Here is a 10000-nt window from a genome sequence, read left to right as displayed (position 1 = left end):
TCCTTAAAATCAACTGGAGACGGATATCTATTAAGTTAGAGTTTTTCAGTATGGCTTTTCCTTTAAGATGGAAAATCCAGATTGCCCGATTTTACTGACAGGTGATTACAATAACACCCTGTTAAGCTAGTACTCACCATAGTCAGAGGTTTACGTCAACAACGAATGCAGCAGACAGAATTAAACACTTTTTTATCATAGCTATAACTGTTTGATATTAAGATGCTTCCATAAAAAGTACCAACGACCTCGCACAACCGTACACAGACCGAAATTAAACACGAAATGTTCACGCATTGGGTGGTGACGTCATCGGCGGGTCGCTGTTTCATCTCCAATAATTTTTTTCCTTTTTTCTTATTCTTCCAGTGATTCACTTTGTAATTATTGTTATCTATTTTTTAATAATTATCTTCATTATATTCCTGAGTTCATGTGCACACCAACATAAGTGTAAAAACACTTGCATAACCTGCGTAAAATAAAACAATGTGAAAACATACAAGAATAGAAAGGAACAATTTTGTTTTACGCTCTCCATTCCCGAAAATACGAAATAAAGTGTACGTTGCAATGGTACCATTTATATGAATTGCTACAGTTATATATATATATATATATATATATATATATATATATATATATATATATATATATATATACTTTTTTTACTGATCATAATACAAAAACATCGGAAAAGCCAGCTAAGAAGATATCAAATGTATCACTGTATAGGCCTATACATCAGATAAAAAGTCGCCCAGTGTGCTGAAGAGAAGGGACTTACTTTCTGTATGAAGATATTTTCTGAGTTTTTTTTTTTTTTGGGAGGGGGTAAAGTTCGTAGGTGGGAAAATATCCCGCATATTACCAGCACACTGAATTCTCGAGGCAACCATCTCGGCCGAGCTGCGAGCCGCCATGCTTCAAGGTGGGAGGACTAATGGACAGTTGCATGGAATTGTGTCTTCTATTTCGGGCATCTTGTTAACGAATTATACCCTTCTATCGTCCCAAATGTAGTCTTGTAACTATGACTGTAATTACTGCAGTCTCGACAGAATTCTGATTCAAGGTGATCCCTGCTTTTTCAAAGTAAATGCCTGGTTGTGTTCTGCTGCGTCTCATTTTATCCGGCGCTTTTGGTTAGGCTGTGAAGTTATGCACTTGTTCATTGTAGAAACAACCTTACTGAGTTAGGGAAGGATTCATATTTCTAAAAGTCATCAGCTGCGAGTTCCTTGCTCTTCACTGAAACAAGGAACTTGTTAAAGTCTGACTTTTTTTTTGTTGACGTATACACCGCTCTGATGCTGCATGGCCTGGGAGAATGGTGTGGGGGGCAAAAATAAATGCCTCAGTAAGTATAGTGGATTTCCAAGCACTGCTTTCATTGCTATAAATATATAAAGAGGTCGAAGATTCACGAATGATTCATAGGGGAAGGGGATGGTAGGATGGGCCTACATGTATCACAGTTTGGTAAGGACTGTGAGGGTTATTAAACCATGGTGGGGGTGGGGGTGGAATCTAGCATGGAGATGGGAGGGGCAAGATATGTCGGACTTCCGTGCCTGCGAACGACGCGACATTCCTTTGTCGTTCTAAAGAGAGTGTTGAGGAATAATTCCGATATTAAATTGAATTTATTTTTGAGAAGGTTAATTAAATTGGACCTTAGGACGCGGAGTTGGCTGTCGGAGCTCGTGTTGCGATGCTCCGCTTTTCGTTTTAAGGATAAACTATGAAATACATCTAGACTTCCTACTTTTTGGGTCTCAGTCTGTCGTTGCTAAAAATATGTTTTCATATTCTACTACATCATCCAACATGTATGAACTGTGGCCCTAATCATGTGGGTCGTCTAGTATTTGGCAATTTGATAACAGTACATAAATAAGGTGCTTTCGTGATGCCCTCGCCGTCATGTTTTCTAAATTGTTCATACAAGTGCCATCTTAGCCCACGCATTTTTACTACTGAAACATAATATCATATACAAGACTACAATGTCTATACTGTTCACACTGCTTTTAATTTTATGTAATATTTGCTTTCTTTGATGACTTCCTGCCAATACTGCACACTCCATCCTTATACTGGTGAGAGAGGGGCACGACGCTATACGCACATAGGAGCGGCCATACTCTTGGTTGTTCAGGAGTCACTACCCAGGGCAAGGGTAGCTCATTATTACAGCAGGTCCCTCTTCTTAGAGGAAGATCCAGCCGTGTGTGTGTGTGTGTGTGTGTGTGTGTGTGTGTGTGTGTGTGTGTGTGTGTGTGTGTGTGTGTGTGTGTGTGTGTGTGTGTGTGTGTGTGTGTGTGCGTGTGTGTGCGCGCGCACGCACGCATGTGTATACTTATATGTGTATGTACGTGTATATGTATATAAAGATTGTTGGATATATATGTGTAAATTGCAATATATATACATACATACATACAAACACAGTCAAACAAACAAATGCACACACCATTATTTTTTCTGCCGAACTAAGTTCATGAAAAGTGCTGTCAGAAATATAATACATTTACCAATTTGCATCTAATTACTTTGTCAAGTAGTCTATAAAAAAGAACAAAGATATCTGCTCTTTTGTTAGCAGAAAAAGAGGCCTGTTGGTCTAGGGGTATGATTCTCGCTTAGGGTGCGAGAGGTCCCGGGTTCAAATCCCGGACAGGCCCGCAGAATATTTTAGTTTCCCCTTTCGAAAGGTGTCTCAACAGAAAAACTTCGACAATGATCAAAACCGAGCTAGATTTTAAACAAACTGCGCACAACTTCGAGGAAACAAGAAGATAGCTTCCATTCTTTGCTTTTTATCTTTGCAGTCATTTTGCAGTCACCTCGGTAATGATAATAATAAAAAAAAAAACTAAAAAAAAAGAGCAAGCCTAACTCATACGAAAGGCGGCCTGTTGGTCTAGGGGTATGATTCTCGCTTCGGGTGCGAGAGGTCCCGGGTTCAATTCCCGGACAGGCCCGATTTAAGGCTTTACCGGTAGATTAAAGCAGTCTAAATATTACTCCCATTTGAAAGCACAAGCAGCGGCCCGTTGGTCTAGGGGTATGATTCCTGCTTTGGGTGCAGGAGGTCCCGGGTTCAAATCCCGGACGGGCCCTTCGTTTTACTTATAACCTGACACTGTACGTCGTGGAATTCCGAAATACTACGATTACAAATCGATTGTCTCTTTCTCTCACTCCCCTTCACTCCCCCTACTCCCTACTCTTTCCTCTCTCCTCTCGCTCTCTCTCTCCTCCGCTCTCTTTCCTTCTCTTTGCTGTTTTATTTCCTTCTCTCCTTTCCTTTCCTCTTCTCTTTTCTTCATTTCTCCCACTCTTTCTCCTCTCCTTTCCTCTAATCTCTCTCTCTCTCTCTCTCTTTCTCTCTCTCTCTTCTCTCCTCCTTCCCCTCTCTCTCTTCTCTTCATGTCTCTCTCCTTTCTCTTCCTCTCTTCTCTCTTTCTAACTCCTCTCCCCCCTCTCCCTGTCTCTCTTCTCCTCTCTTTTTATGTTCCCCCTCCCTTTTCTCTTTTCCCTCTCTTCTGTTTCCCCACCCTCTCCCCCTCTCTCTCTCTGTCTCTCTCTTCTCCTCTCTCTCTCTCTTGCTACTTCCTCCCCCTTTCTCTCCTCTCTTCTGCTGTCTCCCTCTCTCCCCTCCCTCTCTCTCTCTCCTCTCTCCCTTCCACCCTCTCCTCTCTCTTGTCTCTTTTCTCGGTCTTCTCTGCGGGTCTCAAAGTCTACGTGATTTCTGTTCTTTATGTCTCACTCTCGACTAGCAACAGTCTATCCTCACAGGAATTGGCCCTTCACCCCGGCTGCCATGATTTGTTACCTGCGACTGGCTGGTTTCACAAGCGGTGAGTCAAATCCCTTCATTTAGTTAGTGTATTCTTCCACACGGACTGCAACAGGGTCAAGCATTGGGATCACTAGGATCTGCCGGTGTGCGTGGTCGATGGATCTTGACGCATCTGGGGTTTCAGCGAGTTTTTCCCGCCACCAGCCGGACTATCTTGCCGGTGCTGTGGTGCTGTCGTCGAAGCCTTTTGTGCTGGAGCGGCGATGGTTAACTATTATCCCATGGTAGAAGTTGCTAAGATGTCCGTATGGATTGCAAAGTAGACGTTTCCTTGCAAATCTCTCTTTCTCTTCCCTCTCCTCTCCCAGTTTTGACAAAAAGATACCTTTGATAACATCGATGAAAAAAGACACCCAAGCCCGTTTTTCTTTTGGGATGAAATTCCTTTATGACGGGAAAGACTAAGGACATTTTCTTAGCTTGACATTACCTGTTATCTACAATATGCACCAGCAGGGACATTGCCAAATATTTCCTTTCCCTTATGTATTAGTAACCTTGACTCGTAATGATGTGTCAGTGAAGTAGCCTATAGTTTTCGCTCGCTATTATCGGTGTAATAAGTTTAGACTATCAGTATTTGCAGCTACGTTTCAGGGTGTATAAGGATGGGGCCACAAACGCAAGATTCATTCCTAGCACTAGCAAATAAAGTCAGGAGTTGGTTGAAGGGCAAAAAATGCAATCCCATCAGGGTTAAAAATGACGACTATCGTGGCATGTGGCCCAATTAAACTTTAAATTACAGCATTACAGCCCTTCTTCACATGTTCTTCCTCCGAACCCTGCTTATACACCAGACACACAACACCCACACCAAACCAAACACCCAGTAATCTCTTGCACCAATCCTCCATCAATGTCATCGAGCTCCACATTCCAGTTCTCTTGACTCTCGGATCCCTAAATAATTTTTCAGTCTTATCTTCATGCTTCAACTACTGCCTTACCCTCCCCTTCCTCCTTCCCTTTCCTTACTTTTCTCATCCCACCTCCTCTTCCTCTTTCTCCTTCTTCCCCTCACCCCCTTCCACACTGCCTCTTCCCCCTCTCCTGATAAACATCAGCTCCAGAAATATCACAAACAAAATACCCAACTTGAAATCCTCCAGGTCTTGTTGTTAAACAAGACCTTGACACAAACTGTGAAATTGCCTGGATCCAGCTCCAATTTTCCACCTGAAGTCCTATCTCGCAGACGCATTATCTCACACACAAACAGACGCCACCCACACGACACTTTCATTGACATCATAAATACTCACGAACAGGCCTTACTAACAGGCCTCACTCCAACATGAACATAAAATATAATACGCTCTGATGGTGCTGAAGGCCCTCACGCCACATCCAGACAAAGACGCAAACCCTTTTTCCTCTATTCAAGAGCTGATATAGACTCAATCACGTAGGACATTATGAACGACACTACAGCATAGACGACACGCATACAGATCCCTACATAAGGCCTTTTATTTCTAAAGGGGATAGTCTTAAACACAGCATACTCACATCCATGAAAAAAATCACATACCATGAAAAAACCTTCAAGCAGACATATACTTTCTTGGTTCTCCAGAGTTCTATGCAGACAACACTGTAAAAACAAAGTCTTTAGACATGTGCAGACATACATCACTCCAGACAGTTGGGCTGCTTTCAGATCCTTCCTCAAAAAGACTTTTCCAAACTTGAAGGAAGCGAAACGCAAACATGTTTCCACTTATCTCGCGAAAAACGTTAGAAACAACTCTAAACACTTATCTACGTTTTCTCAAGTCGCACAGAGAAGAGACCGCGGCAATCACAGCCTCGAAAGACAACGATAACACACTTGTGAAAGCAGAACACAAAGCACAATTACTCAACACATATTTCCATTCTTTTTTCACACATGAAGACCTCAGTACACCCAACATGCCAGACAGTCTTTACCCTCCAATTCTCGCCCTTGACAGCATACAGAAACTACATATGACACTGAATACAAATAAAACTACTGGACCTGAACAAATCTCTGCCTTAATCCTGAAGTCCTGCACCTTTGTTCTTGTTGCCATTATTCAATCCATCTTTATACAATTATTCACCTCAAACAACCTACCAAAAAAATGGTTTTCTAAGACAGGCGACCACGCAGCCCCAGCAAATTATCTCTCCATATCTCTCATACCAATCATTTGCAAAATCTCTGAACACATAATATACAAACACATCATGAATAATAACTTCTGCACAGGTTCTTAATACGTTTTTCGGCCCAAACGTTCATAGGAAACACACTTAATCACAACCAATCATGACAATGCCTTACAGTTAGACAGACATGACATTAAATAGCTTGATGCCATACTGCTTGACTTCGCTAAAGCCTGTAACAAAGCCCACAGAAGACTGACGCTCAAATTAAAGTATTGCAGGATCACAGGAAATTCTTCCCTGGACCACAGCCCTTCTGACGTGTAGGACCCAACATCCTCTGATTCTGTCCCTGTCTGTTCCGATATCCCGTAAGGCACCTTACACTACACAAACAACAGTTGACACCCATAACATCCTGTAAATACCGAGAAGTACACCTCACACACAAACTCAACTTTAACGTACACACTGACTCACCACAAGGCCAACACAACACTGAGGTTCCGGAGGAGAAATCTACACAACTGCACACCAAATATCAAACATAGCTTACAGAACACATGTACGACCAATACTGGATTACTGTGCAGCTGTATGGGATTCCTATACCAAACACAACATTGAGAAGCTCTAGCACGTTAACACTAAGGCAGCCATGCCCATTACACACAATCATATGCATGCACCTGGTAATACAATTCACATTAAAACGGATAAGCGTGGACCTTGACTTGTATTGCATAACATTCTAAACTAGGCATAAGATATCATATGTGAAGAAACATGACGACTTGATGTACTGCTCGTAAGCTTAGTACCGGGCTGTTAGTTAGGACTGTATAAAGATAAATAGAAGACTATTATAAATACTAGTACATTAAATCTTAGTGAATATGTTTAAAACACAAAGGGCTCAACACACCCTTGAATAATGCAAAATACAATGAAAAAAAACGAATAAATAACCATGAAGATAAAAGGGAATGAGGCAGTATCATAAAAGGAACTGCCCAAATTGGCCAAAATATTTAAGACTGTCAATAAATCTAATAAAATTTAGTCAAGAAATCCTTCGAAGTGAAAGTACCATGAGATATCTTATTTAGATGAAAGCTGTCAGAGCAATAATGACGAAACGGAGAATGTCAATACACTTGCACTGTTAATTATTTGGTAAATGTAGGTTTGTGAAGATTACAAATGTCAAGCTGCAGTCAACTGAGCGTTATTTTTGGACAACCTTTTTCTAATATTATCCAGTTGCTCTTATTTCTCACACGGCATTTTATACCATACTTGAAGCCGCTTGTTGCGCTCCAATTGAGTCAACAAACAAAGTATTGAAGTCCTTTATCTCGACAAACTCTGTGAGTAAACAAGGATAACGTCAAGTCCAATAATAAAATAAATTCTGTATAAAGTAATGAACACACTTCAAAATATAAGAAGTAAAATGTAATATATTTGAGATTTTTATTATTTGAAATATATATGACTGAAATTCCATGTACAGTTCAGTAAGTGTTTCTTTAGACTCTCTAGCCATATCCTAAGTAATCCATAGCGTCTCACCCAACCTCCAAAAAAGCTGCCGCAAGAAGAGGTTTATGTGGATCTCGGAGGCTTGGTGGAAGCGGGGAAATTGGATATGCCAAACTCTTGTCGGGGAAAAAAAACGCTCGTGTTAACGCGGCTCAAGGGTATGAAATGACGTTGCGAAAAGGAAATAACATGTAGAATTATTCAGTTTCGTGTGAATTTCTCTCGGGACTAAGAAATGCGGAATCTCTGAATTTACTTGATTATTCTAGGATTCCAGCCCCGACAGGAAACTGACTTGACATAGATATGATTTATTCTGTTTGCCGCCACCATTACATTCATGCTTGTGTGTTTACATGTATTACAGAAAATAATTTGGATCTTTCTTAATTATCTCTTACCCAACTTCTGGATATGAACTTCGTAAATTTATTACAGATGATGTGTAATTATAAATTTGATTGTGAATATGTTTAGAATAGTTTCAAATAAATTGAATACAATTGTCGACCAGCAGATCGGCACAACAAAGAGCTACAACAACAGCCATCAGAGATAAGGATACATGATTACTGTTTGTTGAAATGTGAATGTAGACCTTGCAAGGTGCCAGATACTTGGTTTCCATGGATATTTCTTCAGGAAAGCTTTATGGACAGGAGTAAATATGAATATTGATAAAAAATAAAAGCCTAACATTATTGCGAATTCACTGTTACAAATTTCATTGAAGCCATGAATGTGCAGTGCAAGGAACACAGAAAGCATGTGCAATTTACTCCTGAATGTGAAATTACGAATGAATTTGTGAGCAAAAAGGAAAAGTTCTTCAGCGCCTGTCTGGATGGTTGCCCAACATGAGCTCAACGAAGAAAATTATGAAAGCCAGAAGTACACCTGCAATGAAAGAATTAAAGGCATATTAACGATTTTTATTAATCTCTCCCATGTGTTTGTCCTTATTTATGGATACTGCTAAATATAACGGTAAACGCATAATTCGATATCATATTTCCTTTGCGTGAATTTTGATTCGCGATGAAGTTAATGCTTTGGAATAACTGTGAATAAAAGCTAAATGTACTAGTTGTCAACGATGCAGTTTTTAGAACCCCATTATTACCAAACATATGACACTGACCCATTACTACTTTCCTCTTCCAAGCCATATTTCACCCCTTACCTAATACCAAGGAATCAAAATACTCTCCCATTTTTCTCAAAGATCCTAACTCTTCACCCTCACCTCCTGCATAGACACTGAAGACCCCATAAAAGTCGCCAAGTTCAAGGGTTCTAAGTTCTTTCGACTGGGTTGAGGATATGGGCTTAAGACATTCTGTGGCATTGACGACTCCTTTCTTGTAGATGTAGTCCATTAAGCCGAATTCCCTCAGTCTTATGATCCTGAAGATAAAGACTTTGGTAAATGGTTTGGGGATTTGGGGTCAGAAGGATATGCTTCTCATTTAAGGTTTTCTTCTTATCTTCTGTTTGAGAACAAAATATAAAAAAAATAGGTGATGACAGAGGGTATAAAATAGTGAGCCCCGATGATTTTTTTTTACATATACTCGGTCACTGGTCATTTATAGTTATCTTTATCTACAGAGTTACAGAGCTCAGTGATGTAACTGCTTGTACACCGTTAAAGTTTGCCAGAAATGGGATAATTTAATTAATCCAAAATCTCTTAAAAGACGAAATGAGCGTTAAAAAAATAGGCACTAACTTATTATCTTATTATGTTTTATTTTATCCAGCATGATACAGGACCTAACATGTCCTTCCTCTGTAATTAAAAAATACTTACAGAGGATCGATCTTTGCCTTGAGAGGAGATCCTTTGGGAAAGAAGAGTGCTAGCATGTAGGGCTTCAGAAACCCTTCAGACATGATGTAATTCGCACATCGCCCCGTCTGGAAAAGAACAGACTCTTACTGTTATCAAAAGACTGACTGGAGGGTTAAAGGCATTAACGTACGTATGGGAATGTTGCGAGTGAGAGACAGGTGTGGAAAGTGAGTAAGAACAATATTAGTTTAATCTTTCCCCTTGTGATCGTGTTCAATCTCACCGGCATTATGTGAAGGTTATCTTTTTTACTTTTTATTCAGTCATCAAAAGTGGGAAAATTATAAAACTCTTTTTAAATCAACCCTTGTAAATGGACAATACGGAAAAAAATATAAAGTGAGAGGGGAAAAAAATCGACATCCCGAAAACCATGTGTGATTCTTAAAAAAAAAAAAAACAAAAAAAACTTACTTACTTTCGAAAAAGTCTCGTGAAGGATCTGAACGAGGGCCGTGCGGGGGGCAGCAATGACGTGCTTTCCGCGGACCAGGTCGGCCACGCCCCAGGGCACGTTCGTCGGGCCGTTTACGCTGTTGAAAAGCCGACTCAGGCGACCCAGGGCTGTGGACTGCGGGGCGTTCTGGAACAGC

General features: G+C 40.4%; 3 non-coding genes across 3 annotated transcripts; all 3 read left to right on the top strand.

Moving 5' to 3' along the window:
• The first annotated feature begins 2615 nt into the window (after positions 1–2615).
• Trnap-agg lies at positions 2616–2687 on the top strand. The gene has a single exon. It is a non-coding gene; the product is annotated as a tRNA-Pro (tRNA).
• A 228-nt stretch (positions 2688–2915) lies between these two features.
• Positions 2916–2987, top strand: Trnap-cgg. The gene has a single exon. It is a non-coding gene; the product is annotated as a tRNA-Pro (tRNA).
• A 66-nt stretch (positions 2988–3053) lies between these two features.
• Trnap-ugg lies at positions 3054–3125 on the top strand. Its single transcript has one exon. It is a non-coding gene; the product is annotated as a tRNA-Pro (tRNA).
• The last annotated feature ends 6875 nt before the right edge of the window (positions 3126–10000 follow it).

This window comes from Penaeus monodon, chromosome 17, assembly GCF_015228065.2.
Source record: "Penaeus monodon isolate SGIC_2016 chromosome 17, NSTDA_Pmon_1, whole genome shotgun sequence".
Classification (NCBI taxonomy): Eukaryota; Metazoa; Arthropoda; class Malacostraca; order Decapoda; family Penaeidae; genus Penaeus; species Penaeus monodon.
This window is presented reverse-complemented; position numbering and strand designations above follow the sequence as displayed.